The 24,648-nt window shown below is 46.5% G+C and overlaps 1 protein-coding gene across 11 annotated transcripts in view; it reads right to left on the bottom strand.

The window, feature by feature from the left end:
• The window catches only part of LOC138301142 (zinc finger protein 618-like), a 781,690-nt gene that overhangs the window by 126,841 nt on the left and 630,201 nt on the right, over positions 1 to 24,648 (bottom strand). The gene's annotated exons all lie outside the window — the stretch shown is intronic.

Raw genomic sequence — 24,648 nt, 5'->3', positions numbered from 1 at the left:
TCTTCTTCTTAGGTTGCAGGAATCTGATTTCCTAGGTTCTGGGGAGCCCCTAAATACTCAATTTAGGGGTGTGTTTAGGTCTGGCGGGTTAGTAGCCAATGGCTACTAGCCCTGAGGGTGGGTACACCCTCTTTGTGCCTCCTCCCTGAGGAGAGGGGGGCACATCCCTAATCCTATTGGGGGAATCCTCCATCTGCAAGAGGGAGGATTTCTAAAAGTCAGAGTCACCTCAGCTCAGGACACCTTAGGGGCTGTCCTGACTGGCGTGACGACTCCTTGTTTTTCTCATTATCTCTCCTGGACTTGCCGCCAAAAGTGGGGGCTGTGTCCAGGGGGCGGGCATCTCCACTAGCTGGAGTGCCCTGGGGCATTGTAACTCGAAGCCTGAGCCTTTGAGGCTCACTGCTAGGTGTTAGAGTTCCTGCAGGGGGAGGTGTGAAGCACCTCCACCCAGAGCAGGCTTTTGTTTCTGTCCTCAGAGAGCAAAAAGGCCCTCACCACATGGGGTCAGAAACTCGTCTCTCAGCAGCAGGCTGGCACAGACCAGTCAGTCCTGCACTGAACAATTGGGTAAAATACAGGGGGCATCTCTAAGATGCACTCTGTGTGCATTCTTAATAAATCCAACACTGGCATCAGTATGGGTTTATTATTCTGAGAAGTTTGATACCAAACTTCCCAGTATTCAGTGTAGCCATTATGGGGCTGTGGAGTTCGTTTTTGACAGACTCCCAGACCATATACTCTTATGGCTACCCTGCACTTACAATGTCTAAGGTTTTGTTTAGACACTGTAGGGGCATAGTGCTCATGCACATATGCCCTCACCTGTGGTATAGTGCACCCTGCCTTAGGGCTGTAAGGCCTGCTAGAGGTTTGATTTACCTATGCCACAGGCAGTGTGAGGTTGGCATGGCACCCTGAGGGGAGTGCCATGTTGACAGTCATTCTCCCCACCAGCACACACAAGCTGGCAAGCAGTGTGTCTGTGCTGTGTGAGGAGTCCCTAGGGTGGCATAAGACATGCCGCAGCCCTTAGAGACCTTCCCTGGCATCAGGGCCCTTGGTACCAGGGGTACCAGTTACAAGGGACTTATCTGGGGGCCAGGGTTGTGGCAATTGTGGAGACAATGTTACATTTTAGGTGAAAGAACACTGGTGCTGGGGCCTGGTTAGCAGGGTCCCAGCACACTTCTCAGTCAAGTCAGCATCAGTATCAGGCAAAATTGGGGGGGGTGGGGGGGGGGGAGGGGTAATTGCAACAGGGAGCCATTTCCTTACACTTGGCACAAGCAGTTAGGCTTATCTCAGAAGCAATGTGTAAAGCATTTGCACATAACACACAGTAATAAGTGAAAACACTACAAAAGGACACCACACCAGTTTTAGAAAAATAGCCAATATTTATCTATATAAAACAAGACCAAATACGATAAAAAAATCCAACCTACAGTAATCAAAATATGAATGCTGCAAGATGTACTTAACAATACAGTTCCTTGAAGTCGATAACTCCACCTGGGGCTATCACGGCGTCGTGAACAACAAAACCAAAAGTTCAGGCTGGCCTCAGCGTCGCGGGCCAGCTGCGGTGTCGGGAAGACCCACAAACAGTACCTTGAATTCGCAGGGCGTCGTGATCCTCACGGTGAGCTCCGGAGAGCGGCATCGCTGGCGTTGGTGCAGGAGTCGTCGGGCCCTTGAAGTCACGCACCTCGGGGATCGAACTCCAGGCTGATGAAATCAGGTGCACTGGCGGGGATGGTGTCGGGGCTGCGGTGCGAAGCGGGACGATGCGACATGCGGTGCCCACAGGTCACGGTGCAGGCAACGGCTCGGTGACTGCGTCCAGCGGCGTCGGTGAGACCAGGGCTGCGGTTTAAAGCAGGCGGTGCAATGTGCGGAGTCCACAGGTCACGGTGCAGGCAGCGGCGGCGGCGTTGCGGAAGCGCTGTCGTCTGTAGGCCCAAGCCAGCGGTGCGGGGCTGTGCTTCGTGACCCTCACGAGCGGTGTCCACAGGCCACGGTTCAGGCAAGGATGCCTGGTGACGACACTGGAGCCGATGGCGCTGGCGTCGGTGGACCGGGGCTGCGGCAAGGGACGGGACTGTGCTTCGTGCTCCTCACGAGCGGTGTCCACAGGCAACGGTGCAGGCAGCGGCGCCGGTGTCACGGTGTCAGCAGAAGCGACGTCGTCGGGGATGCCCAGGCTGCGGTGTAAGCAGGTGACGCCGGAGTGCGGGGCCCACAGGTCGCGGTGCGAGCAGCGGCTCGGTGAAGTCGTCCGATTACGGCATCGGTGAGACCAGGGTCGTGGGGCAATGCGACTCCGTGCAGCGTCGGCAGGTCACAGTGCAGGCCAGCGGCATCATTGGCGGCGTTGCAGTGGTTTCTCCTCTTGGACAGCACAAAACACACAGTTCCCAGTACTGCAGGTCGAGGAAACTGAAGTCTTTGGTGTCCCTGAGACTTCCAACAGGTGGCAAGCTCTGCTCCAAGGCCTTGGAGAATTTTCTTAAGCAGGACACACAGCAAAGTTCACCCTTTGCACTCTTTTCAGGCAGAAGCAGAAACTGCAGGCAAGTCCAGCAAAGCAACACAGCAAAGGGACAGTACTCCTCCTTCAGCTCTTCTCCTGGGCAGAGGTTCCTCTTGATTCCTGAAAGATTCTAAAAGTCTGGGGTTTTGGGTCTGCTTCTTATACCCAGTTCTGCCTTTGAAGTTTGCAAACTTCAAAGCAAAGTCTCAAGTGTTTGCAAGGTCCTTCCTTGTCCAGGCCAGGCCCCAGACACTCACCAGGGGGTCGGAGACGGCATTGTGTGAGGGCAGGCACAGTCCTTTCGGGTGTGAGTGACCACTCCTCCCCTCCCCTCCAGCACAGATGGCTAATCAAGATATGCAGGCTACACCCCAGCCCCCTTCGTGTCACTGTCTAGAGGAGAGGTGTGAACAGCCCAACTGTCAAACTGACCCAGACAGGGAATCCACAAACAGGCAGTCACAGAATGGATTAAGCAAGAAAAATGCCTACTTTCTAAAAGTGGCATTTTCAAACGCACAATCTTAAAATCAACTTTACTAAAAGATGTCTTTTTAAGTTGTGAGCTAAGAGACCCCAAACTCCACATGTCCGTCTGCTCCCAAAGGGAATCTACACTTTAATCAGATTTAAAGGTAGCCCCCGTGTTAACCTATGAGAGGGACAGGCCTTGAAAAAGTGAAAAACGAATTTAGCAATATTTCACTGTCAGGACATATAAAGCACATTACTATATGTCCTACCTTAACCATACACTGCACCCTGCCCTTGGGGCTACCTAGGGCCTACCTTAGGGGTGCCTTACATGTAAGAAAATGGAAGGTTTAGGCCTGCAAGTAGGTACACTTGCCAAGTCGAATTTACAGTTAAAACTACACACACACAGACACTGCAGTGGCAGGTCTGAGACATGATTACAGAGCTACTTATGTGGGTGGCACAACCAGTGCTGCATGCCCACTAGTAGCATTTGATTTACAGGCCCTGGGCACCTCTAGTGCACTTTACTAGGGACTTAACAGTAAATCAAATATGCCAATTATGGATAAACCAATCCACAGTACAATTTATATGGGGAGCACTTGCACTTTACAGGTCTAACAATTATACATTCTGGCTTCTTTTTTCGATCCATGGAGCGAGATGTACGTAGTTTGATTTGGAGTGCTTCCCGCTGCAGAGTGGCCCTCGCTAAGCTTTATCGCCCACTGAATCAAGGGGGTTTATCACTGCGTAATTTAGAACATTATTATTTAGCTGCACAATTACAGTGGGTAGCTCGCTGGCTCTCTTCGAGGCACTTGGTAGACACAGCCACTAATCTTACGGCGTGGGCATGGAGTAAGTTACTACACCTATTTCATCCCTGCACTAACTCCACAGCACAAACACCTGTATTGTTAAACCTAGCATATTGCTGTTTCCAAAGATGTTATCATCTCACGAGAGACACTACGCCCTATGTTCCAGCCATACCGTTACTGGGGACACCATGTGGCACGGTGGTATGTTGGCCGAAGAGCTAGCGGCCTGGCATGCAGTGGAAATACATACCCTGGGGGACCTTTACACAGATGGTACTCTCAACACTCATGGCACACTGATGAAGGCTACTGGGCTGCATCCAGGTACCTCTATGCTCTACAACTCCCTCAGACATACTCTGCAACGTGCGTCAGGTGATATCGTGGAGGAGCCCAGCGGGCATTCCACAATTCAATACCTACATGTGTTTGGGGAGGGGAGACACTTAATAGACTGGTTAGAAGACTATCTGCGTCTCCATGTATCTGGCCCATTGGTAGCTCTCTAAAGGAGATGGGAGGGAGATAGGGGGGAACCCTTCGCAAATAAGAGAGTGGGCAACCCTCATGAAAACCCCCATACAAGTTCCTGGTAATATGCATCTCCGACTCCTTCAATACTATATCACTCCAAGGGCCTACCTCACCCCTAATAAGATTAACAGATATTTTAACTGTGCAGATGGCATTTGTCGGCAATGTCGGTATCTGGGAGTGGACTTCTTACACATGATGTGGTCATACCCCACTTTAACTATTGGGCTTCAGTCCATGCCCTCCTCGTGCATTGTGTACACCGACATTTATTAATGACTTGGGAGGTATGCATTCTGGGGTTATTCCCTAGGGTAAGAAATGGAAGGCGATGTCCCTCTTTTTAAACTTGGGGTTCTTAGTAGCCAAACGCCTTATAACCCGTAAATGGCAGTCTACTGAGCCCCCGACATATGAAGCATGGGCACAATCATTGTCAGTTTGGGCACGAGCAGAGTGCACAGCACTCCGACGGGAGGATATATTAGGGCTGCGCAAGTATCCTCTTGCAGCACAGTGGGTGCTCTTGTTAACAGACCTCTGCACACCAGTAACATCTGCATCTGCACCACTTTGATCCTCCTGCTGGAATTGGTAGAGACTTGAAAAATTCCATGCCCAATGCAGCATGATATGTGAATATACACAAGGCTAAAACAGACGAGCACGCCCTTCAGATTTCGAGACGCTGAGCCAGCTCCGAACTGCATACAATGGATGAGTGGGGCCAAGGTACTATGTTTATGGAAACGGAAACACAAATTTGCTAAAACGGTAATGTGGGAACTTAGATTTGACATGCCAGCGTTCATTCCCCCTTGTGTTTACTGTTGGGAAATGGCATTGAATATCCACATGAAGATCATACGCAAGTTTATTCTACAATATGCCATGTTGAAATATAAATGCAATAAAGAAATATATTTAAAAAAAGAGAGACAGGAAGCAACTGAAAAGCAGTGCCCCTGCCCTAGACTGGACAGTGAAGGAATTGGTAACCAACAAGGCGAGGAGGATTAATACGGACCTCTGCTAGATGTGGGATTGGGTGCCCCCTATTGGGCACTTCTGGGCTAACTATAATTAAAGAATGTGGTTCCCCTCCTTTTCTGGACCATTAAAAAAGTTGCATGAACATGTCCTGGACTCTCACAAGATGTTCCTGGGACAAGTATGGTACGGGGCTTCAAGTGGCAGGCTCAAAGATCTCGCTTGTCTCAGACTTCTCCATGACAGATCACAACCTCATATGGTATTACAGTGTGGTACAGGTTACAGCTGGTACAATAATGTTTACTTGGTATTCTTATGGTTCTAGGCACACGCTATGCAGGTCACATGGCCCCCAGTGGCTATTAGATTTACTCAGAACGAGCTGGGCAACATTTGTCCCCGTGTGTGCACCATTCAGTTCTGGTTCAGTTACAGTGGGGAAGGATAAAGGGAAGTACAGGGAGGGAACCAACTCACTGTATACATTGAGGGAATTTACAGTGTGGCAGTGGGGTGGGCATTTAATTTTACAGCTGTTTTACATATGCTGGCATTAGCTAAGAATGACGAGTGAGACTGGGACATGGAAGCTCAAGGGAATAAAAGTTTTATGGAATGTCAGAGGGCTAAATGATTGCAGGAAAATACGTAAAGTGGTGGCTTATTTGCAGAGGAATAGAGAAGTTATCGCAGTTCTACACTACGTACTCATGGTGCTGGGAGAGGAGTTTTGTTGCAGCGCAAAATGCAGGGCATTTGCTGTGCGGCAGGTTTCACATCACATGTCAGGGGCATGCTCATCTGGGCTTGAAGGGGTTCGGAGATCAAGCTTCAGGAGCTACTCTGATATGTAGATCAGAGTGGCAGATACGTAGTGGCTCAATGCTGCAAGGATGACTGAGCGGTTCTGTTAGTCAGTGTATGGGCCTAATGATGAGGATCCACTGTTTTACCACATGCTCAATTACTGCAGTGGGGCGATCTATCACAATTATGGGATGCGGATTTTAACTGTGTGCTCTGACCTGAATGAGAGCGCTCCGGGGGTCCGCACAGGAGTCCTGAACCTCCACTGAGACAGCATTGCATGAGGGCTTAGTAGATGTCTGGCACCATAGACTACCTACAGGGTTGCTTTACACAAACTATTCAACTGTGCATGATATACTCACTCTCACTGATTATTGGTTATCTCACAGCTGCTGATTCCACAAGTACATAGATGTGAGCCCTCACTGCGCACAAACGCCAACCATTAGCCGGTCCTTCTGAATCTAGATTTGTACACCCCGCGACAGCCTGCATTTTCATGGCTATTTCACCCGTATTCACTACTAGTTGCACATTTCGGGGGGAGCTAGGACAGGCAATAGAGGAGTATTTTAGCACTAACATAGGGTATATGATAAAGTTTTCCATGGTATGGGAAGCCTTCAAGGTTTATATAAGGGGCGCACTTTGTCTAAACATGCTGGGGTCCTCAGGTCTATACGTGGAGGCCTGCAGCACTTGCAAATGGACACAGCAGAAGTAGAGAGGCAGCACAGTGCAATGGCAGATTGGGAGGTTCTGAGCATTATCAGAGCCAAGATGGATGAATTCCATGAGACGGCGCAGAGCAAAGTGAACCATTCGGGGAAATATGTATTGGCGTAAACGAATGGTGAGGGAGAGCACCCATGGGTGACATTGGCAGCATTGTTGCACCCTCGGCTGGAAGATGATTTGATCCTGTAGATTCAGGACGAGCATGGGCAGATTTTGAGTGCAATTAGGTTTTGGAGCGTTTCTGTAGGTACTATATTGACCTATACAACTTGCGGCTGGTGTATGACGAGTGCCGTCTCACAGACTACCTTATGCATAAAGCGATAAAATGGTTCTCGGCAGAACATAGGGAGCGCCTTATGGCACTGTTGCGCCCAGAGGAGATAAGCGCCGCTCTTAATGCCATCAGATAAGGTGCTGGCTACTGAAGGGCTCAAAGTGGCCTTTTATAAGATTTACCAGCACTGGCTCATCCCGCACTTGGTCATGCTGTATGAGGAAATTGCCAAAGAGGGTTGCTTACCACCCACACGCGAGGCTTTGCAGGTGGTCCTCCTGACGCCGGGCAAACCAGCGGATTACAGCTCATCGTATCGGCTGCTGCCACTTTTAAACTTGAGCACTAAAATCGATGCTAAGATTCTGCCCAATCACCTGACTCGGTTACCAGGAGTGGTAGGTAACAAACTACCCGACCTGTCCCTGGGCGCAGCCTGGTGTTTAACCTTAGGACACTGCTTGGTACAATTCCTCAACGCAGGGCATGCGTTTAGTTTGGTGAAGTGGGACTTTATGCTAGCAGTCCAGCAATGTACTGGGGTGGGAAAAGTCTTCCTCCAACTGGTCAAAGTACTGTACATACAACCAACGGCATGGGTTTGGGTTAATGGTGTGGTCACTGCCCTCAATGACATTAACAGCAGTACCTGACAGAGTGTCCCCTTTACCCCTCCTTTATGCTCTAGTAGCTGAACCTGTGCTCTTTGGAAATAATATTTGCGTAGGGGACTACATTTCCTAAGTTACAAACTAATTATCTTGGCATATGCTGATGACACACTACTTTATAGACATGTCTCTGAGCTTAATTTAACACCAGTGCGGCAGGAGGTGGCATTTTCTGGGGATACTCTAGGTTCACCCCACCCACGACACCGATGCTGTTGGATTACCCCCTGCAGTGGACAACAGATTTGTTGTGCTATTTGGGGATACAGGTGCATACAGATCTGGCGGTCGTGATGCTGGACAATTATGGCAGGCAGTGGAGTGATTGTTGCAAGTGGTGGACCACTGGATTAGGCTGCCATTGTTGCTTGCCAGGCATGTAGCCATCATGCAAATGGTAGTCCTGTCCTGTTTTTTATTTCTCTTTGTGAATATTCCAATACTCCTGATCGGTGTTTGATAAACTCCAGACTCTGATGATTCGCCTGGCATGGTCAGGCAGACAACTGCTGGTGAGATGGGCAACTATGAACTTACCTTACAATATGAGGAAGCTCAATGCCTTGACCTGGAAGTATACTTTTGGGCTGCACAGTCACACTTCGCCCACTACTGGGTTCATGGTCTGAGTAACATGCGACATTTGAGATTAGAACAGGGTGCTGCTTCCCAGTATATGTTCCCTAGGCCTTGTTGAAATGCCACGCCTTCGCCATGGTGTCCTCGACTTGCTGAACACTTCCCTTGGGTCTTGCATCGACTGCTGGAAAGACACTATGTGGTGTGGTGAGGTGAGGTGTGTCTGCTATATTCACCTGTCCCACTGGACTGAAGCCTATGGTTTTTGTTGGGGCAGGAAAGAGGAGACCCTAAGGTTCTGAAGAAACTGGGCATGCGTACAACAGGGTATTTCTTTACTCAAGTCGTGATGTGCAGTTGGGAAGCGATCCAGGAACGTATTGAACGGTCTTCCCGCCTAAATGCGATTCCATTTTTACAGAGTGTGTCACACCTTGCAGACTTTATTAGGGGAGAACCAGTTGTTGCGTAGGCTCTCATTATTCTAATGAGACTACTGGATTTTGAGCAGCAGGATCGTCCACGATGTCGGAGACTGAGTCTAACCCACTGCGGATGACACCTGTCGCTCTAAATCCGGGTTTTGCTCTGGCCAACTAGCAGTGCCTCATCTCTACCAGAGGACAGTGAGCGCATGACATATTAGGCTTCTCAGAGAAGTCGCGGTCACTCAGGTTGCATCCCGTTCTCTCATTTACAATTCAGTCTCATATATGAATGACAAACAGATGCAGTGTATGTTTCAATGATTAGTTTAATAAAACAACTGCATCTTAGATAGCAAAGCGTGAGCTGCAATAACCAGGAAAACACAATATGACAGTATTAAAATGGTGAGAAGAGTGAAGCATAAAAATAACGCTATCATATTGTCACTATGATCGATGGATCATTTCCTATCTAAGTTATAATTTGAGCACAGCATGTTAAGCTCTAATTCTGCCTTTCAGGTTCCCCCGGAAGACATCAACCCTCATACCTGTGCCAAGGCCTGTAGTCTGCATTAGCATCTGCAGCGAAGCATTCGGCAATCAGCATACAGTAGTGGTTACCTGGCTGGAAGCCCCCTCTTAACGTATAATGGGACTAGGAAGTGTTTTTATAATAACACAGCTGATGTTCTGAGAAAATGTCCCTACGTAAGGATGTGTATTTTCTACGAATGTTGGAGACTAAAATTCTACCATGTTAACCAGCAATGTACCAAACTGTAGCCTTGAATGAAGCACAGAGTGATCAAGAATGTCTTGTTTGAGGACACAGTGTTAGGCTAAGCAAAAACAGTTAGATAGATGAAAATAAAACAAGACCATAAAAATGGTTATTGTAAGAATAACAATGTGAAGCCGAATAAAATATATCTAGGGTAAGGTGCACAGCAGCATAGTGTGTTAAAATAACGTGCATGGAGCTATAACTAAAATGGCTACACAACACAGTAATGCCAGCATTGTCATCTCTATTGGAAACAAACTTGCCTCACTGCATAGTTTCGAGACTACGCATATGTACAATAAGCGAGTTGGCTTGAATATCGAAGGTCAGTCTCGACTGGCAGAGGAACATGAGGATCATAATGAGCAATAAGCAATGGAAGTACTGCAGTTTGGCTGAGAAGACTGTTTCTTTGAACTGCAGGCATAGGACTTTGCACTTAAAATATGTCAACAGGTGGTTCCTCATGCCAGCCTGACACTTCAGATATGGACTACATGATAGGCTGACTGTCACCGATGTGGCACGGCAGAAGCAGGTTGGCACACTTGGCATGGTTCTACCCTCGAGTGCAGGACTATTGCCAAGCAGTATTCAGGGAGCTGGGTGCGATCATTGGTGAATCACTGCCACTGGAGCTGTTTCTGGTGCTACTGGAATATAACAGGGAGTTACAGAATGCTATAAGGCAACTGGTTGTTATAGGTCAGATTCACTTTACTGGTCGAGGTTTGGAAAACAAGAGCCGGATTTACATATAAGTTTACATTGTGACGGAATAACCTGTCTTCCGATATCTAACTCAGGCCCTAGGGCTCTCAGGAGTGGGGTCCTTCATGAGAAATCCTAGGTCATCAGGCACCAGTTTATGGCGTCTAGCTACCTGCGTGTTAACAAGCAGTCAAGAACACAGGTTTCGACCAGAAGGCCACCATAATGTCTGTGAGGGCATCATTAAACGGAATAAGGGCTCTGATGTGGCTGGACATGGCTGCAGAATTCTTGTCAAAAGTTTTGCTTTAGAATCAACTGAGGGAAGCTGTAACTCTAGCACCTCAGCTTTTCTCTAAACTGGGTGAGGTCAAGCTTTTGTCTCAGGACTGGTCTCAAGCCCACCAGTGTTGCAAGTATCAAGGTATAAGAAATTATTTTGGGGGTGGGGTACAGGGTTAGAATTAGGCTACATAACAGCCGGTTGCATTTTTGTAATTTCGATTCAAGCTTGGGCCACTGTCTGTTTGAGGTCCAATGTGAATGTCAGTACTAGACCATCTACCAATACCGATGGCATCGGGATGGCTGGAAACTGTAAGTAGTATGGGGCCAGAGTAGAAGTCTGTACTGAAGTCAGCATGGGCTGGTAACATCGCCTGAATGAGACCACCGGCGGTAACTAACTGGAGGCCCCTGTGTTTTATGGGGCTCATAAGCGTTCCAGATTTAACCTGAAGCATACTGAATATTTGTAATATGGCCTCACTGATGGTCTTGATCTGTGGCACAGGGAACTCTGGACACGTCAAGACCAGGTGAGATATCGGCTCAGTGACTTCGACATTGACACATACATCTTGATGGCCTTATATATTCTCCTTGAAGTTGGAGTGGCAGGATGGTGTTTATCACACAAATGTTACACTGGGAAGTTCTCAGGAGGTCACCCCTGTGACAGGGACTGAAAAGACACCACTGGAAAGCTTATTTGCTAAAATAAAACACTACATAAAGGCTCCAATGTTCTTTGATTTATATCTGTCCCACAAGCACAAGTATCTGCCCCACTGGGAACGAAATTTGGGAAAGGAAATTTCAGAGGAGATATGGTTCAACATTTGCCACAGGGGCACAAAGGCCTCCATTAATGTGACTTACAAGGAGCATGCCTTAAAATTACTGACTTTGTGGTACCTCTCTCCCACCTGGCTATAGGCCACCATGGGGAATTTGGAGCTGTGTTGGAAGAGCTGTGGTGAGAGGGGCACCTTTATACACATGTGGTGGACCTGCACACATACTGAGAGGTACTGGGGGAGATTCTGACATGCATTCGAAAGATTACTGGCACCCAGCTTCCACTCTATCCACTAGACATACAGTTGGGCGACCCAGGAGACGTCTATTTTCTCACTGATCACTCCTATGGGTAAGATGATTTCTCAGCTTCTGATTACAGCCAGACTGACTCTATTGCAGGTATGGAATCAACGAGATACAGTGCCTATATATGTGTGGTGGAGTGTTGCTATCATGTAAGACACGGTTGGGGACGGACAGTTGATGAATGTAATAAGATCTATAAGATCTATGCAGGGTGGTGGTTTTGCAATGTGTTTTTTTTTAACCTATTGGTTGGCAATGTTATGTGTTTCACTTGTGTGGAACACAATTTATTAAATATAATGCTAATAAAAGAAGTATTATTCTGTCTTTACAGGTGCAGCCAGAAAGGAAATTGCAAGGTATCTAGGAAGAGACCAGGAACCAGGAAAATGATGTCTGTCGCCTGCTATTTTGTTTGAAGGTTCTCAAATATCATACGAACTATGGATTAATGGCTTGACTGTTGAGTTAACTCCAGCCCTTGTTAGAAACCATTTTTAAAGCACCTGGATCATATACTGGTGAAACTGAATACAGTCTGAGGATTGTAGAGAGAAAGCCAGCCAGTCCGAGGAACAATCCACATCTGGCACCATATGGCACTTTTAAGGACAGGGAGAGGAAGTCAGCTCTTTGGGCAATCTTTCCTTGACGATTTCATCAGATGCACAGTGCTTTTTGTGAGTGTGATATTCTTACTTTGAATGTTCATTAGTAGGTCTCTTGAAAGGTGTAGGAAAGTACCATCTTGCCTGGCATGTTATCCCCATTTTTACTTGTGTGTCTGTTTTTTCCTGCCTCACTGGGATCCTGCTAGCCAGGACCCCAGTGCTCATAGTTGTGGCCTGAATGTGTTCTCTGTGTGGTGCCTAACTGTGTCACTGAGGCTCTGCTAATCAGAACCTCAGTGCTTATGCTCTCTATGCCTTTAAAATTGTCACTGCAGGCTACTGACCATTTTTACCAATTCTGATTGGCACACTGGAACACCCTTATAATTCCCTAGTATATGGTACCTAGGTACCCAGGGTATTGGGGTTCCAGGAGATCCCTATGGGCTGCAGCATTTCTTTTGCCACCCATAGGGAGCTCAGATCAATATTACACAGGACTGCCACTGCGGACTGAGTGAAATAACATCCACGTTATTTCACAGCCATTGTACACTGCACTTAAGTAACTTATAAGTCATCTATATGTCTAACCCTCACTTGGTGAAGGTTAGGTGCAAAGTTACTAAATGTGAGGGCATCCTGGCACTAGCCAAGGTACCCCCACATAGTTCAGGGTAATTTCCCCGGACTTTGTGAGTCCGGGGACACCATTACACGTGTGCACTACATATAGGTCAATTCACAATGGTAACTCCGAATATGGCCATGTACATGTCTAAGATCATGAAATTGTCCCCCCATGCCAAACCTGGTATTTGGGTGCCAATCCCATGCATCCCCGGGGCTCCAGCATGGACCCCGGGTACTGCCAAACCAGCTGTCTGGGGTTTTCACTGCAGCTACCGCTGCTGCCAACCCACAGACAGGCTTCTGCCCTCCTGGGGTCGGGCTACCCAGTCCCAGGAAGGCAGAACAAAGGATTTACTCAGAGAGGGTGTTACACCCTCTCCCTTTGGAAAAAGGTGTTAAGGGCTGTGGAGGAGTAGCCTCCCCCAGCCTCTGGAAATGCTTTGAAGGGCACAGATGGTGCCCTCCTTGCATAAGCCAGTCTACACCGGTTCAGGGATCCCCCAGCCCCTGGGCACGAAACTGGAAAAAGGAAAGGGGAGTGACCACTCCCCTGTCCATCACCACTACAGGGGTGGTCCCCAGAGCTCCTCAAGTGTGTCCCAAACCTCTGCCATCTTGAATGCAGAGGTGTGAGGGCACAGTGGAGGCCTCTGAGTGGCCAGTGCCAGCAGGTGACGTCAGAGACCACTACTGATAGGTGCTTACCTGACTAGGTGGCCAATTCTCCTCTGAAGGCTATTTAGGGTCTCTCCTGTGGGCTTCTCTTCAGATAACGAATGCAAGAGCTCACCAGAGTTCCTCTGCATCTCTCTCTTCGACTTCTGCCAAGGATTAACCGCGGACTGCTCCAGGACGCCTGCAAAACTGCAACAAAGTAGCAAGAAGACTACCAACAACATTGTAGCGCCTAATCCTGCCGGCTTTCTCGACAGTTTCCTGGTGGTGCATGCTCTGGGGGCTGTCTGCCTTAACCCTGCACTGGGAGCCAAGAAGAAATCTCCCGTTGGTCAAAGGAATCTTCCCCCCTGCTAACGCAAGCACCAAACTTCTGCTTCACCGGTCCTCTGGGTCCCCTCTCATCGTGACGAGCGTGGTCCCTCGAACACAGGAGCTGGATCCAAGTGACCCAGACAGTCCAGTGATCCATCTGTCCAAATTTGGTGGCGTTAAGTCCTTGCCTCCCCATGCCAGACAGTAATCCTGTGTACTGAGTGAACTGCAGCTGCTAGGGCTTCTGTGCACTTTTGCAAGGAATCCTTCGTGCACAGCATGGCCCAGGTCCCCAGCACTCCGTCCTTCATTGCTCAACTCGCTGAGTTGACCACCAGCTTCGTGGGACCCTCCTTTGTAGTGTTGAGATGACCGCCATGCTCAGTTTTCTTGAACCCGTGTTCAAGTACTTCTGCGGGTGCTGCCTGCTTCTTTGTGGGCTCTCTGTCTTACTGAGCGCCTCCTCTGTCTCCTCCTCCAAGGGGTGACCTCCTGGTCCTTCCTGGGCCCGGGCAGCACCCATTTTCTTCAACTGCGACCTTTGCAGCTAGCAAGGCTTGTTTGCGGTCTTTCTGAATGGAAACAACTCTGCATCCTCCAGCACGCCATGGGACATCTTCTGTGCAAAGGAGAAGTTCCTGGCATCTTCCATTGTTGCAGAATCTTCAGCTTCTTCCACCCGGAGGCAGCCGTTTTGCACCTTCATCCAGGGTTTAGTGGGCTCCTTCCCCCCCTGCCCCCCCCCGGACACTTTTGTGACTCTTGGACTTGGTCCCCTTCTTTTGCAGGTCCTCAGGTCCAGGAATCCGTCTTCAGTGCTTTGCAGTCAGTTGTGGTCTTTGCAGAATCTCCTATCACGACTTCAGTGTGTTTCTGGGGAAGTAGGGTACATTTACTCCTACATTTCAGGGTCTTTGGGTGGGGTATCTTGGACACCATTTGTGTTTTCTTACACTCCCAGTGACCCTCTACACACTACACTAGGCCTGGGGTCCCTAAGTGGTTTGCATTCCACTTTCTTAGTATATGGTTTGAGTTGCCCCTAGGCCTATTGCATCCTATTGTATCCTACAGTGTTTGCACTACTTTTCTAACTGTTTACTTACCCGATTTTGGTTTGTGTGTATATTTTGTGCATTTTACTTACCTCCTAAGGGAGTATATCCTCTAAGATATTTTTGGCACATTGTCACTAAAATAAAGTACCTTTATTTTTAGTAACTCTGAATATTGCGATTCTTATGATATAGTGCTATATGATATAAGTGGTATGTTAGGAGCTTTGCATGTCTCCTTGTTCAGCCTAAACTGCTCTGCTATAGCTACCTCTATCAGCCTAAGCTGCTAGAACACTACTAATCTACTAATAAGGGAAAACTGGACCTGGCACAAGGTGTAAGTACCATCAGGTACCCACTATAAGCCAGGCCAGCCTCCTACAAAAGGTTTTCAGTAGATTCATCAGCACATCAGGTCTTGTGAGAGTGTTCCTTGGAAGCAGAACGTTTGTATCTCGGCATTGCTTAAGAAGAAAGAGGTTGTAATGGATGCCCACATTCCAGAATTGCACTTTATTTAACAGAAGCATATACAAATGGTTGTGTCTGGTGGGACAGACACTAAAGAAAACTGTTCAGGTCATTTGTGCAACCGTTTAGAGGTTCAGGAAATAGAGAAACTGTCTCATTCTTTTCAAAGTCTTGTGGATATTCCTTGCAAAGGAGCATGACCTCAACAATGGCATCAGAGAGTACTCGAACTGCGATAATGAGAGCATCAACTTGGAGCATCATTATGCCACCAACATTAAACCACAAGAATCATCTGATTGTAACAATTCAACTTTGTAGTAAAACTTTTAATTCAACTTCCATTAACAATACACATATGGTTCTGGGAACTATCAAATGTGCAGGAACTTCCCTTGGATCTACTACAAACCAAAATAAAATAAATTTATAGTGGCACACACCAGTTAGCACTGGTAAAAATAAACAGATTATGTATGGAAAAACCTTACTGAAAGTGCATGAAAGGAATCTTATGTCTTGAGCACGTCTTAACAGGTAGGAAAAGTGTGTCATAGCTTTTTCACATAATTCACATTTCCTTTCACGCTGGGACGGACCAGCAAAGGCTTCTGTGACGGATTGAAAAGTGTTACAATTACAATAAGATTTCACTCTATGACAAATACACTGGAAAAATCTATGAATCACTTGGTCAAAACCATCCTGACCAAGAATTCTAGTAAGCTACAAATTAATTGGCCAACACTTGTCAGTCTCCACAACTCAGCTCAAGATGTTTGAAGAGTTTCCTCAAAGAGTAAAAGGCATACGACTCAAAGACAACCCCTAATGGTTAATTAAAAATCGTCTTAGGGAGATGATATAGTTACATTTATGAGTGGCCCAAACAAATATAGTTAAAACCCCACATAGAAATAACTGGCTAGCCCAATACTTCTAAATAATGCACAGGTCTTCCTCAATGAAATACTGATCACTAAAGGTCAGAACAAATAAGTTCCTTATCTTATTTCAGGTAGACACTAATTGCAAATTCCTAACCTTATGATTGATTATTTCCCCAAGGCATCAGACTGGATTCAGAAACACAAAAGCAGTACTTCTGCGTGCCAGTATGTGGCGTCATGCAGTGCCACATTAATGACGTTTGACCCTGGAAGTACCACCCGTGACCACATATAACTGCCAACAAGATACGCTGATGTCAGTTGCTTTCTAAGGCTTGTCCATGCCCTTAGACTCCGAGCCCATCACAAAACTGGTATGACTAGTGCGCAGATCTCTAGGGTGAACCTTTTTTCCAAGGCTCATTGTACAGAACAGGGAGGTGGCAGGGTTGGGGAGGAATCTGCGGCTAAACAGAGTATCCACCAGAAAGAGTGTCACCGAAGTAACTTACTTCTGATGGGTACTTTTAACTGTAGATACCTCACCTTATAAATAGATACCAAAGGAGTAACCCCCCCAAGTGGTGGGTCTGTGGAACGGCTGGACCAAAAAACCCTGCAGCACTGAATAGGCAAAATGCCTACCCCGATGGACCAGACTGTCAAGGTAATAGTGCTTTGAAACATGTGCACTGATGCCTACATAGCAGCCTGACATATCTAGGACAGGTACTCTGTGTGCCAGCGCAAAAGTGGCAGCCTTGGTGCAAGTGGCATAAGCCATCAATCCTTCAGGAGGCTGCTTCTTGCTAGCACGTAGCAGATGTTTATGTAGAGGACTATCAATATTGAGATGGTTAATTTCTGCACTGAATTGACCTGCTTCGCTCCCAAGATGTCCACAAAGACTTAATCATCCACCGATGGTCCCTGGTATGGTCAAAATGTAGAAGCTGAGGGCTCTCTTTGGGTCCAAACGATGCAGTCTCTCCTACCTTCTCAAAGGGTGAGGCAGAGCAGAGAGTGTCGCTAGAAACAGCCTCCATGACGTGGAAAGGTGTTGCTACTTTCGGCAGAAATGCTGCTCGAGTTCTCAATACCAACTTGTCTGGGAAGAATGCTGTATAAGGCGGCTTGATATAAAGGACAGTTTACTCCGTCGCAACCAGAAAACAATGTTTTCAGGGACAAGAAACATAGCAAGCAGATGTGCATTGGTTCAAATGGGGTACACATTAGAAAAATGAGAGCCAAATTCAAGTCCCATGTAGCATCACAAATGGCTTTGGTAGCAATGTGCTATAAACGTTTGGGAAGTCTCATTGCAACAAGTGATTTAAACAAAGAAGGTTGATCCAGCAAACTCAAAAAAGCAGAAACTGCAGGCAAATCAAGTCCTTGCTGGGCCAATGCCAAAACAAATACTCAAGACTTAAGACAGCTTAGCTTGTATCAGGTCAATTCGATGGGTGCCATACCAAGCCACAAGCTTGTTGCAGTGGCTGGTATACACTGATTTTGTAAATGGACACTTGGCTGCCAGAATCACATCAGCTCACTTCCGGAGTTTGGTCAGTCTTGATCTTCTTAAGAACACGAGCCAAGAGGGGTAGAGGTGGAAATTCATATAGGAGTCCAGAACTCCACTCCAGGCGGAATGCATCTCCAAGAGAGAGCTTCCTTGGGACCTCTAGAGTTCAATAATGTAGACAATGCACGTTCTTGACAGTGGCAAAAACCATGAGCTCAGGCTCACCCAAAGAGATGGAAAACGCCCTGCGTCACCTCTGGGTGTAATAGCTATCTGTGATCTGCTAGGTTTTGGCAACTGAGTTTGTCCATGCTGGTATTTGAAGATTGTGCCAGGTGGTTCACGACCTGTGAAATGCACTGGATAGTGAGACACTTCCAAAGATGCAAAACCTCCTGGCACAGAACCAAAGACTCTACTCTGTCCTGCTTTTAGCAGTACCACATAGCAGTAGTGCTGACTCTGGGAACATGTACCAGACTCTCTTTGATGGATGATGGATGATGGGAAGGGAAGGCTTTCAATACTAAGCAGATTGTCGCAGCTTCAGCAAACTGAAGTGGAGGTGGGGTTTCACTGATGCCTAGAGTGCTTGGATTTCCACCTCTCACAGATGGCCTTCATAGACCAGTAGTGATGGATAAGTAATCACTGTCAGCTCTGGGTGGAGTAAGGAGAGGGAGTCTTGTTTGCAGATCTCTTGCAGACTCCTCTGAAATCCAGATAGAATCCAATAGATTATCTGGTGCTGTGACAGGTGGACTTTAGATTCCAATGCAAGGCCTGCATGCCCCATCTGCTGCGTTGGACTAGAAGGATGCAGGCATCAAGAGTCCAATCAGCCTCAATACTATCCTCAACAAGATCCAGGACTGCAGCTGAAACATCGGGATTGTAGCCCTAATGTCCTAGACTCTTCACTCTGGAGAGCAGGCACAAAACTGCACCATACCCAGGGAAACTCTGATGAACTGGAGCATCTGCAAAATAATCTGATGTCCCATCGGCACCTTGATAGTAAATCCCAGTGATGCACGTATATTCTCCTTTGCCTGAAGATGGTCTACAACTGCCTGGGGTGACTCCACTCACAGCTAGAAGTGAACGCATGGGTAGGCTGCTAGCTTCAGGCTCCGAAAATGAGCTGCGAACACCATCATCATTTTTGTTAACAACCAAGAACACAGGTAAAGCCAAAGGGAAGCACCTGAAACTTGAAATGCTTCTGGGCCACAATGAACCTTTGGTAAAGCCTGTGGGCATGCAAGGCCGGAACATGGAAATGAGCATCCTGCAGGTTCAATGCTACCATCCAGGGCAGACAGGGCATGAGCCTCTTGAATTTGTTCTTCTGCAGAAAGATACTGAGAGGGCTGTTATCTAAAATAGGACAAAGCCTCAGTTCTTCTTCAACACAAGGAAGTAGTAGGAGTAAAACTCAGATCCTACTTTCAAGTCCAGAACCCTCTCTATGGCTTCTTTGGCTAAACGAGCCAGCACTTCCTGCTACAAAATGGACATGTGTTCCTTCGTTAACTGAGTTGATGCTGGAGGCAAGTGCAGTGGAATGGAAATGAATGGGAGATGTAGTCCTGCCTGACAAGTTGAAGGACCAGTGCATCCTTGGAGATGTCTTTCCTCCTGTGGAGACAACATCTCATCCTGCCTCCTACAGGGTGTGTGTGTGTGGTGAAAAGGACATATTAAAGAAGCTTTGTGGTGCTGATTTCAAGAGAGGTGGAAATGTTGTTGCTGATGCTCTGAACGCTGTCTCTGTGTGCCGCTGCCTCTGTCATGAAATGGTTGAGCAGGCTGCTGTGCTGGAGGCAGGGTCTGGTGTTGGCAGCATTGAAAACCTCTAGCACGGCCATGAAAGAAGTCAAACTGCTGAGGTAATTGTCTTTTAGAGGTGCACAGCCTCAGGGAACATGCTATGGCACGACTCGCATTAAAGCGTTCCATGGCAGACACTGTTTCCACACCACAAAGTTTAGAGCTTTCAATTTGCATGTCTATCTAAGATGCATGGACAAACGCACAGAAGCCTAAAGATCTCATTCAGGTGTGGCACCTAAGCACCACACGTCCTTTGCTCGACCCAAGCAATCAATTGTATCAAGACCAGACCATTTAAAAAATGCTGCTGCATCCCAGCTGCCCTGTATGTGTTGGGCTAAAGATGCCCATACGTCCTCTGGAACTGCTGTTAGGATCTTACCAACTGCATCTTGTAAGGCATGACTATAGCACCCTAAAATGCAGCTTGCTCTAGCAAGCACATTTTTTTATCAGTTAGTCTTGTTTTGCTGTCAAAGGATTCCATGCCCTTAGACTTTTGGTCATGGGAAAGGTGCTAGGGTCCACCTCTGCTCGTGGATACCTGTGGCTCTCAGGGATAGGGGGGTGTTTAAAAGAGTAAGGAGAGGGGGTCTTGTTTGCCCTCCTAGGTGCCCTCCTATGACAAACCCCTACAGGACTATTAGATTGTGTAAGAACATGGCTTTGCTCAAGTTCCTAAGACGGTATCCCTGAAGGCCTCAGTGAATGGCAAGAGAGATTTAGTTGGTGCCTGGCCTGGCTGAAGGACCTCTGTGAAGACTGTAGATTTGACTTCCATTGAGGAAGCTGCAGGTTAAGGACCTATGAACGCTTCCTCATGACCATGCCAAAAGAGGCACTCTCCACAGTTGCAGGACCGGGGGAAAGACAAGTCCAGTTTCTCTGAAACTGCGTAGAACACTGGCATCCTGTAATTCAGCGTATACTAATTACCTTAATCGCATTTAGGGGCAAATTTGTCCCTTTTATCGTAGTCATTTTTGTTTTAGAGTCTGGTTCAAAGAGCTGATATAAGGTATGAGCTTGCTGCATGGTAAGGGCAAAGCACAAGAGCCTGAAGGATTGGGTATAGGTTGTGCCCCAGAGAATCAGAGAGTAGCCTCGTTGAGCTTGAGTCGAAGCGGGCTTACAGTCTGAGACCACTATAGGTAATGGTTCCTTTTTCTGTGTCGGCATGTCCCACCAGCATTGATGAGAAAGGAACCAGCACAAGGAGTGGCGACAAAATCAAAGCAGGTGCAGAAAGATATGCGCATTCAAGAGCCACAGACGGTGCCTAGAGCAAATCAGCCCATGGAAATTCGACTGAAGGTCTCTGCGGATCCTTTGGGCCTGAAGGCACACCAGAGGGTGACAGAACCATACCAAATATGCACAGTATGGGCTCCCTAAAGGCTTCTATTTGTTGTAACTTCGCAGAAGGCCTCCAAATTAGAGTTTTATTTGGACTAAACTCCGAATCAGCTCCTTAGTTCAGGATGCCCTCACACCATCACTAGAGTACAAGAGTGGCAGGAAGGGGCTGATTTCTTCAACTTCTTGTGTTTCATTTTAGACTTACCCATATAGACTTCTACCGTGACAAGGATATGCTGTAAGAACAAGACATCCTTTCAACTTCAATCGTGTTGGGTGTCACTTCCATAGAGGAATGATGTTGGTGCGGAACCACCCCCTACCGGCATACCGAAGTACTCCGTTTTTTAGTTTCTGGGTCCAATCTGATGCCTCAGGGAATATTCATATGGTGAGTAATCTGTGGTTAGAAGTAACCATCTGAAAAAATCATGTTATTTTGGATTAATAAATGGTTCTCATTAAAGACTGATTCTGCAACTAGCCACCCAATTCGTCATAAAAAACCTGCTGTTTTAAGATATTGCAGTAGGGTTAGCCACCCTAATACCCCGGTGAAACATATTCCCACAAACAATCATCACCCATACAAAGATGGCATGTATCATATATAACCTGTATCTGTCACTGCGCTTTGTGTAATGCCACACTTTGATGCAACATAAGAGAATCCTTCCAGTTTTCACTGCAAACCCACATTCTGTCAATCAAGGGCTGTGAATGAGTAGCACACTTATGCGCCCACTGTGAAGTATTTAGTTAAATGCCAGATGCACTAAAAATGTAATTAGAATACAGCATCTAGTTTTGTAATACTTTAAGCTATACCGACATACTTCATTTTTAAATTTCTACTTTTGCAGTTCACTCTGTCTTTTAACATGGAACTGGTAATTAAATTTTGAACAGACATTTTATGACAGGACAGCAGAGCTGACAAGTTTCTGGAACCAGACTGATGCCTAGGAATATTGCTATTTGAGAAGAATCTGCTGGAAGAAGAATCCACTAAAACTTAACTATGTAGGGAGTGCAAGTCACTAGGGCCCTCATTTCAAATCTGGTGGTCCTTGGTAAATACCACCATAAAACAACTTTGGCGGAAGCCAAACCAGTGCAATGCAGCCAGTATCGCCAGGGGTTGGACCTCGGGGCCAGAGGTAGCCGCAATACCATCATCGGCATTACGACTTGGCAGACCGCCAGCATTTTCGTGGCGGTCATACCGCCACCAAAATGCTGGCGGTCATGCACCCCGAAACAGGAATCTCTGTTTCAGACACCCGCACCCACACGACCACACACCTACATTCACGCACATCCACTCACCCACGCATTCACTTACAAACACCCCCACCCACTCAGATACTCACATTCACTCACACACACTCGAACATCACATCCACTCGCAGGTACGCACTCAGAAATATGCATCCACTCGCATGTACACACTCAGACATACAGCCCCTTCCACCCTGCATTCACACAAATAGACATGCACTCACACACACAACATTCCCCTCGGCATACACTCACTTACACACACACAAACACCCTCCTCAGCACAAATGCACTTACACACACGCAGACACCACTCACATTCACACAGCACCCCCCTTCCACCCTCTTCCTTTCAGACGATCAACTTACCTGCTTCGGCGAGGTGGCTGTCCGGGAGGGGATGGGTCCCTGCGCTTTCCACTGCCGGCAGCGCACCGCTGTGCAGGAAACCGCCGTGCCGTATTACGGCGGGCAGAATCCTGTTTGTGTGGCGTGCCGGCGGTGTAAGCCAACTCTATTACGACGTCGGCCAGGCCGAAGGAGATGGATTTCCACCCAAAATCGGGCAGAAATCGGCATGACTTCGTAATATGGCAGTCTTCAGATCGCCACCACTGGCAGCCTTTTGGCACCCACAGCTTTGGCGGTCTTACGAAAAGACTGGCGAAGTCAAAAGGAGCACTTAAGTTTGGCTGTATTGGCATCATCAGTGTCAGTACCTGGGTTCAGGTCTGCTAAACTTAGTTTCTTATGCGAAGGTGGTATAACATCAGGCAAGTTTCAAATTCAATGCTAGAAAGTAGTTATCTGCAAATCAAAATTTGATTTTGCCAGTTTGCAAAACAAAATAGTTGCTGGTACTTAATTACTTTGCAACTATTCCATACAAGAGAACACCGGTCAGTCTCTGTGAAGCATTTTGTGCAACAGAAATAGGACAACCTATTCATGCTCTAAGAGTGTCCTAAGTACATAACTTTGTACTTTAGTTCCACATCGCTAAGGAAAAAACAGGTTCTCTCTCAGTGAAAATGTCAATAACTTTGTCTTCTGTTTTGAATCTGAGATGAAAGTTGATGATGAAGGTCATCGAGTGGTTAAGAGGAAAACTGTCTAGGAATGTTTGTCTACAGAAGTCAGACTTCGCTATATAATAGCTATATTGAGAGAAACAACTATGGTAGACCTGCATTAAAAACAGTGGATGAGACAAAAATATTTAAATGCTCAGTGTGATCTAAATTTCCGAATTGATAATTAAATACACTCGTACAGAAATCGATCACTGCACAGTGTGACCTATAAATGGCTCTCACGCCATATAGTGTACAGGCTAATCTTGGCCATCCATTCTTTAAACACAAGCTATCTTCTCCCCTACTAATTCTATGTGTTTTCTTTAAAAAAAAAAAAAGAAAAGAAAAATGAAAAAAGAAAAAAAACAGTCCGACCACAAGATAGTTACAATGCTAGGATACTTACTGTATTGCTTTATTGTATCCACAGCAAGGAATTTATCAACATAAAAATGTCAAAATCCACTTTGGCATGGAATAGCACATTTACGTTAGCATTTCTGGTCAATCTTGCTCACACAACAAACCACAGAAAGTATTTTTCAACACGTTATTGGAAATTACTCCCCATCAAACCAACAGATTTAGTTTTCAGAATTTCAAGTTACAAAGTCTTTCCTTATCTCTGACCCATTTGGTTGTCTAATCTTAATGAAGCATCAACGCTTTACATACAATATTAAAACTTACCCATACCACAGTGCTAGTAATTATATTTTGCAGCAATCACACCCAGAATGTAGAATTCAATTATTTTATTCACCTTTATCCCACATTTCAGAATAGCTAACTAAGTCTACTGCTGCAGCTGTAAAGGAATGAACTACTGTAGAAGTAGTAGTAAAATACACTTTTTAAGATCATAGGCTTTTAAACATTTTCATGATAATTTTTGTACATTATTGCATTAAACAATTAGGGTAATTATACCTTTAAAATCAAGTAAAATCTTACAAGATAATTAAAATCCTAACAAATCTACCCACTACACACATTAAATCTAAGAATTGTACTGCATATAACAACCTAATTGCATCTGTGAATGCACCAACATCGTACTTAATTATTGCAGGTTTTAAAATAGGATGCCTTTGTACTGAAAGTTGTTTGCAATCCAGCAATAGATGTAAACGCGTGCAATGTACCATGAGG

Source organism: Pleurodeles waltl, chromosome 6 (assembly GCF_031143425.1).
Source record: "Pleurodeles waltl isolate 20211129_DDA chromosome 6, aPleWal1.hap1.20221129, whole genome shotgun sequence".
NCBI classification, from domain to species: domain Eukaryota; kingdom Metazoa; phylum Chordata; class Amphibia; order Caudata; family Salamandridae; genus Pleurodeles; species Pleurodeles waltl.
Note: the sequence above shows the minus strand (reverse complement) of the source record. Positions and strands in the feature narration are given on the sequence as shown.